The sequence below is a fragment of the Lolium perenne genome, chromosome 2, assembly GCF_019359855.2.
Source record: "Lolium perenne isolate Kyuss_39 chromosome 2, Kyuss_2.0, whole genome shotgun sequence".
NCBI lineage: Eukaryota > Viridiplantae > Streptophyta > Magnoliopsida > Poales > Poaceae > Lolium > Lolium perenne.
Genome location: NC_067245.2, coordinates 144,723,804 through 144,732,663, shown reverse-complemented (window position 1 = coordinate 144,732,663; position 8,860 = coordinate 144,723,804). Strand labels below are relative to the sequence as shown.

At 41.2% G+C, this 8,860-nt stretch overlaps 1 long non-coding RNA gene across 1 annotated transcript; it reads right to left on the bottom strand.

Annotated features, from left to right (window-relative positions):
* Window positions 1-7,032: 7,032 nt before the first annotated feature.
* On the bottom strand, window positions 7,033-8,642 carry LOC127323328 (uncharacterized). The gene is made up of 3 exons (XR_007865555.2): window positions 8,175-8,642; window positions 7,833-8,117; window positions 7,033-7,284 (listed from the first exon to the last, which is right to left on the bottom strand). It is a non-coding gene; the product is annotated as an uncharacterized lncRNA (long non-coding RNA).
* Between the last annotated feature and the right edge of the window lie 218 nt (window positions 8,643-8,860).

Here is an 8,860-nt window from a genome sequence, read left to right as displayed (position 1 = left end):
ATTACAAATGCTCTTGAGCAAATTAGAGACGAGAAATTAAAACTTGAAGCTTCTATTCATAAAAAGTTAGAAGATGGCTGGGAGCCCATCATTAAGATGAAAGTAGATGGCTTTTATTGCAATGCTTTATGTGATCTTGGTGCAAGCATTTCTGTTATGCCTAGAAAAATCTATGATATGCTTGATTTGCTACCGCTGGAACAATGTTATTTGGATGTTCATCTTTTTGATATTGCTACAAAGAAACCTTTGGAGAGAGTTAATAAGGTTCTTATTATGGTTAATAATAACTTTTTCCCCATTGATTTTGTTGTTTGGGATATTGAATGCAATGCTTCTTGTCCAATTATTTTGGGAAGACCGTTTCTTAGAACTGTTGGTGCTGCTATTGATATGAGAGATGGGATTATTAAATATCAATTCCCACTCAAGAAAGGTATGGAACACTTCCGTAGAAAAAGAAAGAAGTCACCTTATTATTCTATTATTATAACAAGTTATGATGTTTATGCTTCTTCACTTGATAATACTTGATGCTAGCTCTTTTTCTGCGCCTAGCTGAAAGGCGTTAAACAAAAGCACTCTTGGGAGATAACCCATGTTTATTTCTGTAATTTTTCTTTTGTTGAGTCTTGTAAGTTATTAAATCTGTAATAACCTCTCCTTATCATTTTTATTTCATTTTGGTGCCAAAAATAGCATCTAATAGGAAGAAAGTAAGATTTGAGGAAGTTGCTGTCCTGAAACAGATTCTGTGTTGTCACATTAAAAATTCGTATTCCCAGCCAGAACGTAGCTTTGAGCTTCCAATTTTTGAGGATATGCCCCAGGTTATTATCTAACTTTCGTTAGTTGAACATTTTTCGATCTGAGTAACAGAAGATTTTCCAAAAAAATCGATCTTTACCTGCTATTATGTTTTGACAGATTTCTGTCACTATTTGCATTTGCCTCTTAATCTCTTTCTTTTTGAGTTATTTTGAGGAAAGAGCTTTTTGAAGAAGTTTCTAAAGTATCCAATGTTTTAATGGATGTTTGATATATGTTAGAACTGAACCCAAGTGGATTTGTTTATTTTGATTACACTAATGCTGCTAATAAGAATTGTGTGAAGTTTTGTATGAAGGAAGTTTTCAAGTGTAGGGAGAGAACAATGCTGTCATGAGATGAAGTATGGACAAAAGCTCAAGCTTGGGGATGCCCATGTAACCCCAAGAAATATCCAAGAGGTACAAGCGTCAAAGCTTGGGGATTCCCAAGGCATCCCCTCTTCATCAACAAAGCATCATGTCATCTTTCTAGACGCTATATTTTTATTGCTTCATATGCTATGTGTTGTTCTTGGAGCGTCTTTATTTTTGTTTTTAGTTTAGTTTAGTTTTTTTTGTTGTAGCATATGGTTGGATCCCAGCATTTTTTTGGAGAATGACACACTCCGTTTTAATTGCATAGAACACTGTAGTTTTCGCTCTTATTGTTCTACTGGTGTTCTAGTTTGCTAGTATTGCGTTTAGCTCTTGGTTTTCCATTCTTATTTTGTTCAGAGCTTTTTAGTTTTCTTTATTTATGTATTATTATCTCTCTGGTCTTTATTGATTATTATCTATGATATTTGTTTCAAATAAATTGATTTGTGTTGGAGACGAGTAAAATGTTTCATGTTTATAGTGATGCAAAAGGAAGCTTGTCTAAGACTGTGGCATAGACTTTGGCATGTCATGTTGGATGTTATTCTTATTATATGCTTAGTAGTTATTGTTGTAGCATGACTTGTCTCAAATATCTGAGAGTTCTTAATGTGCCATTGAAAGTATCATGTGTTGTTTCGATCATACAAAGCATAATATTGTGGTATTCTCCTTTGATGCTATATTGGATTGACTTGGCACATGTTTACAGCATGTTATGACTACAAACCAGTCAACTAAAGCCTCTATGATTATTTAGTTTTTGACTTGTAATATCACTTTATGCTTTGATTAATAATGTATTGTCGCTATGCATGATTATGGCCATTATTGCTCTGTTAGTTGGTCGCTCCCAGTCTTTTGCTAGCCTTCGCCTGTACTGAGTATGAGATCTACTCGTGCATCCAAACACTAAAAACCAAAGTTTCCAACTGTGTCTACCATACATGCCTATATGTGGTATTTCACTGCCATTCCAAAGTGGATTGCTTGTGTGCTACCTTCAAACCTTCAAACATTATTACATGTTTTCTGTTTTGTTCTTAAATCATGAGGAAGTATTGAATGGTTTATTGTATTTTCATGACTTCATTCTATGTCTAGCATGCATAATGTGCTGGTCCATAATATTGCAAAAAGAGCAAGGCAACTGGGTGCCCATCCCAAATAAAATATAAAATAAACAAATAATTCTCCGCACATTATGTACTGGAGAGAGATCCTAAATAATGGTGTGCATTGGAGAACTACATGGGAGCTGCTCTTGAGGTCACTATATGAAAGGATGATGTGTGGCACCCCCGGGATCAGGGTTAGACAAATACCAGATCTTCGTCTGGCATAAGCCTAACCTAGAGCTCGAGAGACTACAGTGAGAGAATCGGTAACACAACAGTGACTCTACGACTCAAAGAGGTAATACAAGCTCATAACTGAGCGAAGATCCAAAGTATTACAAGCAGAGGTCACTGACCTGTCATTCATCAATCAACGGAAGCGAAGTTATGCTATTAGACATAGCAAGATAGCAAAAGGCCTAAGAGGCCAGGAGCATAACGGCGACGTCCCAGCCCATAGATTCCAGGCTGCCACCTGGTAACCCCAAGCTACTCGTCGATGTCGACTAGAAACCACCATCTGTTGGAGCGACTTCTTCTGAAACAAAAGCATGCAAAGCTGAGTACAGGGACTCAGCAAGACTTAGTACAACCTTTTAGCAAAGCGGGTATGCGGGCTTTCTGTGGAGCTTCTTTTGCGTAAAGCCAGTTTTCCTTTGTTAAACAAGAGGGAGAAGAAGCTCGACTACTCAGAACCTTTGAAAGGGGATAAGAGAGCGACATCTCTATCTCTATTGATCATCATCTTGTATCCACCAATCTTCATCATCTCGAACCACTACCCTCGGATCACCCCCTCAACACCCGAAGAAGGTATCCGTAAACACACATTGATTGCCAAGTTTTACGATCAGGTTAAAGTTGTCTATGATCACAGAATCCATTCCCAAGTCGTCCGTAACCGTGGACACGGCTTTTCGAAAAGATTTAACCCTGCAGGGGTGCACAACTTTACCCACACGTGCCAACCGATTCTTAGTGCCAGACATTAGCTCTCTTCCTTGGAAAGCCGGCAGAGAGTGGTTGACCACGACCTTTACCTTGCTGTCGCCGAGACCATGAGTCACGCACTAAAGATTGTTCCGCCGTAACGGGTCAAGTCCCGAAGTCGGTCCTTAACGATGTGAGGCGAGGTGGGTTTCCCCAGGGGCCTCAACCCCCAGCCACCACGGCCACGCTTACCTACCTGTTATGTACCTTATCCCCCAAGCAAAATGCAATGCATATGTCCAGGTAAAGCGCAAACTATGTGACTCATGGAATCTACTAGGCAAGTTAGTGAGTCGAGAGGGTACCATAATAGGGCCTCGTGTGGTTGTACGCTCAGTCTTGGTTCAAGAGGCGAGAACTCGGTTCCTAGGGTCGGCAGAAACGAAACAACCCACCACATCCCAATGTGGCCTCTCGTCTGAGCCTTTAATCATGTTTATCAACATCTCTATACTTACCACGTCAACCTGTCATGCTATTTTCATTTCATTGTAAGGCTCCAGTCCGAAGACCGGAGTAGAAGCGTAACATACTAAGCATGGCTAAGCATAAAGATATAAAGGCTCTAGCGATGCACACATGCCAAACCTAGTTATGCTAGGAGCAGTGGATCAGGTATTTGAGGCTACACGGGTGAAACATGCAATAGATAGGATAACTCTACCTATCGATAAAAAGACAGTTGAATCGTATGCAATATGTAGGAACCAGAACAAAAGCATTTCGAAATCATATATGAACCAGGCTAGGGCTTGCCTTTGTCCCTGACAAACCAATGTGGATCTTCGAAGATCCCATGCTTGACTTGTTCGTCGGTGGACAATTATTGAACTTCGGTATTGTTGATCTTCGTCATCTCAGACTCGTGCTCTATCGGTCGCGAAGAAGCAAACACTAGAAAAATACAAATAACATTCAATACATGGCATAATGCAATGCACATTCAAAGATGAGGATATGTCAAATTAATGGAATTGAGTAAACCCTAGATGCATCATCAGATTAAAGGGGTTCCGGCATCGGACACCGCCATATGAGAGGGGTGTATTAGGGTTCTCTAATAAGGCTCCACATTTAATTGGTTCAAGCATGTATGAAACATGGATAAACAATTAGGAAATGTTTTTCTGATCATTTTGATATATAATTTTATATTTTTCTGATTTAAAATGAATTACTTATGAATTAAACAGATTTCTGAAATTGATAAATATTAAAAACAGAAAAAGAAAAGGCTTTACTGCGTCATGCTGACGTCATGCTGACGCCAGCACGACCTTGAGCTCGCAGGCGGAGCAGCAATCGGCCGATTGAGGCCGAAATTGGGCGCGTGTATGGGGGCATACGAGGCAGCTCGACGCGGCCGACCATTTGGTGGCGGCGCCGCTGCCAAATGGTGGCCGGAACGTGGCCGGCGATGATGGGCGGCGGCGGCCGGGACAGGTGCCCGTCGAGGGCGGGGCTAGAGGAGGAGAGGGAGGAAGCTGAGGGGACCAGGAGAGAGGGGAGCTCACCCTGAGCGCCATAGGGTGCTCGCCGGCGCTTGGGGTGGCCGGAGACGGCATGAATCGGCGGCGGCGACCGGCAGTACCGTCGGGTAGGGTTAGGGTTAGCTCGAGGACGGCGCGGGAAGGGGGAAACTGGGGTTCCTAGGGTTTGGAGGGGCGGCGGAGCAGGTTATGTAGTCGCCGGCGGGCGGCGGCGTCGATCTTGGCCGCCGGCTCCATCGGGCGGCCGCGCGCGTGCCAGGCACCTGCTTGGATCGGCGGGGACGATGACGTTTTTGCGAAAACCCCCCTGGGGGTTTCCCTGGGCTGATTTGGCTACTGCTGGGCCGGCCTGTGGGCTGTTTGCGTGGAGAGAAAGAGAGAGGAGAGTTGGGCTGCGGCCCAAGGGAGAGAGAGAGGGTTTTCTCCTTTATTTCAAAATTCTGTTTTCTATTTTGTTTCCAAATTCTTTTGCATTTTGGAACTGATTTGAAACTTCAAACTTTCTAAAACTTTCAACATAACCTGGCTTGTCAAACATTTTACAAAGTGCCATGTATGTTGACTTTGGAAATTTTGAAATACTTTGAACATTTGAATGCGGAGAGAGGGAGATTCAAATTACCATTAGGGTTTTCAAAACATTTCCTTTTGTGCAATTTTCTTAGAAAATCATGATGCTGATGAAATGATGCACAATCAAAACCCTAATCTAGGTTTAGCAGAACAGGGGTGTTACATGATGATAGATCATTTGATGCCATTCGTTGACATAGACATGCATACCTCTCAAAATACATATTTTCAACACTCCTATTGCATTCAAAATAAAAAGCTCTAGCACATGAGTAATCTTGCTTCCCTCTGCGCAGGGCCTTTCTTTTACTTTTATGTTGAGTCTTCATCTTCTTGCTTTATGCACCAATTAAGAGAGCATAGTTGTCATTCTGAGTATAATGTGCATAGTCCCGAAATTCATTATTGATTGATTCATGATTATGATATTACTTGTTCTTAAATTACTTGTATCTAGTCACCCTTTGTACTTTAAAGGTGTCCTGTCATTTATGTTTTGCTACTTCATAAAGGACATGTTGAGTACCACTTTGCTATGTTTTCTCTATGCTCATAAACAAATAGTTGCTAAGTTCTATTGTTAGAATTATACCTTTCATGTCTAAGTTTAGAGTACTTTGATCCTAGCTCACAATGCTTTTACAATAACTTGATCAAGATTGTGTTGGCTTCATGTCACCTCAAAATTTATTTTTGTTATCACTTACCTACTCGAGGACGAGCAGGAGTTAAGCTTGGGGATGCTTGATACATCTCAAATGTATCTATAATTTTTGATGATCCATGCTTGTTTTTCACCAATTTATATATGTTTTGTTTACACTTCGTTGCACTTTTATACATTTTCCGGAAGTAACCTATTGACAAGATGCCACAGTGCCAGTTTCCTGTTTTCTGCTGTTTTGTATATCAGAAAAGTTATACAGGAAATATTCTCAGAATTGGATGAAACAAAAGCCGAAGATCTTATTTCTCCGTAACGAAGACGATGTCTGGATGAGAGATGAAGAGGCGCTAGAGGGCGGCCACACCAGGCCTTGGCGCGGCCAGGGGTGGCCCGCGCCAAGTGGTGGTGTGGGCCCCCCAGGTGTCCGCCGACCTCGCCCTTCCGCCTATTTCACTACAAGAAATCTGCCATAAGTTGACAAAAATAAGGTGTCACTGAAACTTCAATAATGGCTACTTGTGACGTTACGGTGACGCTTTTCAAAACGTCGAAAGCTGGGAGTCAGCAGTGACTGCTTAAGACGTTCCACTTGAAAACGTCGTAGAGCTTTGTGACATTTTAAAATGTCACTGACGGCATGACATTCTCATAACGTCATGGGCACCTGCCCCCGAGTCCAGCGTGGCAGTCCTACGTGGCAAAATTATGACGAAACCAAAACGTCTTAATTCGAAATCAGCCCGGTCCAATTCTGTATTCTACATGGGCCGAGCCCACAATTCCAGCCTTTTACCGTAAGAATTGGCCTTTGTTTTGGTCCATTTCTGTTTTGGGCCTTAGCCTTTTTGCACCCTTTTTCTATTTTGGGCCTCATCATTTTTACAGCCTTTCTCTATTTGAGCCTTAGCCTTTTACGATCCATTTATTCTTGGGTTGGTCAGGTTTATACTAACAAGATTAGACAATATATAAACATCAACACATGAATACATGAAATCAGATATATATACAAGAAAGACACTGACAACAGATTCATATTCATATCATACAGAAAACATCCATCGCAAGACCAGCAGTATCATACAGACAACAGATTCATATTCATATTAATATCATGGAGCAACAGCATCGCACTAGCAGTATCCCAACTATCCACCCGTGGGTTTGGGTGAACCCCAATCATCACATGTCGGTGCTCCGTGCTCTTGCTCGCAGACCGACATCCCTGCTCACTGAGCTTGTCGCTGGCCACCATGCACCTGCTCGCCCATTTTCAAGTTAGATTATCTTTAGCTAACTTTGGTGATACATAAACAAGATAAGACATCGACTCAAAGATGAAAGAAATGTAATGCAAAATCTGAGCCAGGGAAACAACAAGTACTTCTGATAAGACATCGACTCAAAGATGAAAGAAAATAGCTTGCATCAAGTTCTAGATTAAGTTACAGGGACAAAGTACTTCTGGCAGCATCAAGTGCAATGAATTAACGAGCAAGAGCACTAACTGAGCAAGCAAAGGTAGGCATGGTGTATTTTGGTGCTGCAGTAATGTCAAGATATAGATGATAAACATATAATTTTAGTAGAAAGTCATTCTGTCCTGATATAGAATATAAAACTGCAGTACTATCATGATACTTCATGGTTAATATCAATCTTAAATGTACGAGATACATGGCTCCTCAACTCACTAAAAGGGAAAAATACAGTATAGCATGTGCAATAAATGACGCATTTCAAACTCCTCACGGGATCAATCCTAGTATACAAAGGGGAGCACTGGGAGCATCAGACAGTGCATTACCAAACTCCGTGTGCTGGGTATTCTCCGCATCGGTCTGCCCCTGCAGCTTCTCCAGCTCGGCCAAGTATCCATCCTACAGGTCCACGTACCACCGGATGCATCAGATCACAATTAGTACATGATATAATTCTTGAAATTTCTCTCAAATTCGGTAAAGCCCATCATATGTCAGACCTCACTAACAACCAGACACTACATATTAAACTGCGCTATGTATTCTCGTCCTATGTTCTTCACAATACTATCTAGCAGATATAAAGACGGCAATGTCTATTCGGCGGGCACCTGCAAGCATTACTATAGACCATCCAGCTGATTCTGCAGTTGTTTTTCCCTTTTTACCTGATCAAAGGCGATGGCTCATTTGGGGGAAACAATTCCTTGGTTTGCTTCTTCTTTCCGTGAGGTGAACTGTCAACAGCGAAAATGTATGCACAAGGTGCAATGCATTGTCGTTTTATTTTCTGGTCAGGTTCTCATTGGCCTGAAAAGAGATACAAATAAGTACTCAATGTGGGAATTAGAGTGGGGATTTTACCAAGCAAAAATGCTAAATCTAATTGCAAAAACTGCCCTTATGCACAGGCAAACAGGGCCACTGCAACTCTGCAAAATCGCGCTCCTTGTATGCAGGCAAAATTAGTAGATAACTGAAAACTATCTATGCAGTTCGTGAGTAGATGCTAGAAAAAACTTATTATAACTATTTATTTCAAGAAATGTACACCACACTCATCACTACAATAGTGAATTTTGTTTAGGTGAATGGTAGCACAATTCGAAGCTTGTCATGCTAAAGAATGCCAAACAAAAGTATAGTAGTTATTTAATATTGCTTACTGTGTGTCTTCTTCAAGATTATAAAAAAAGTTGTTTCTAACATTCTACTTGAGCCTGCACCAATATCAGAATGATAATATGAAAAGTAAACTGAGCAAATTAAACCACATGCTCCTCCTAAACACCGGTAGTATACGCTCGGGTTGCATTCATTCGCATGGAAATTCTTGAATCTCACTCACTCTGGT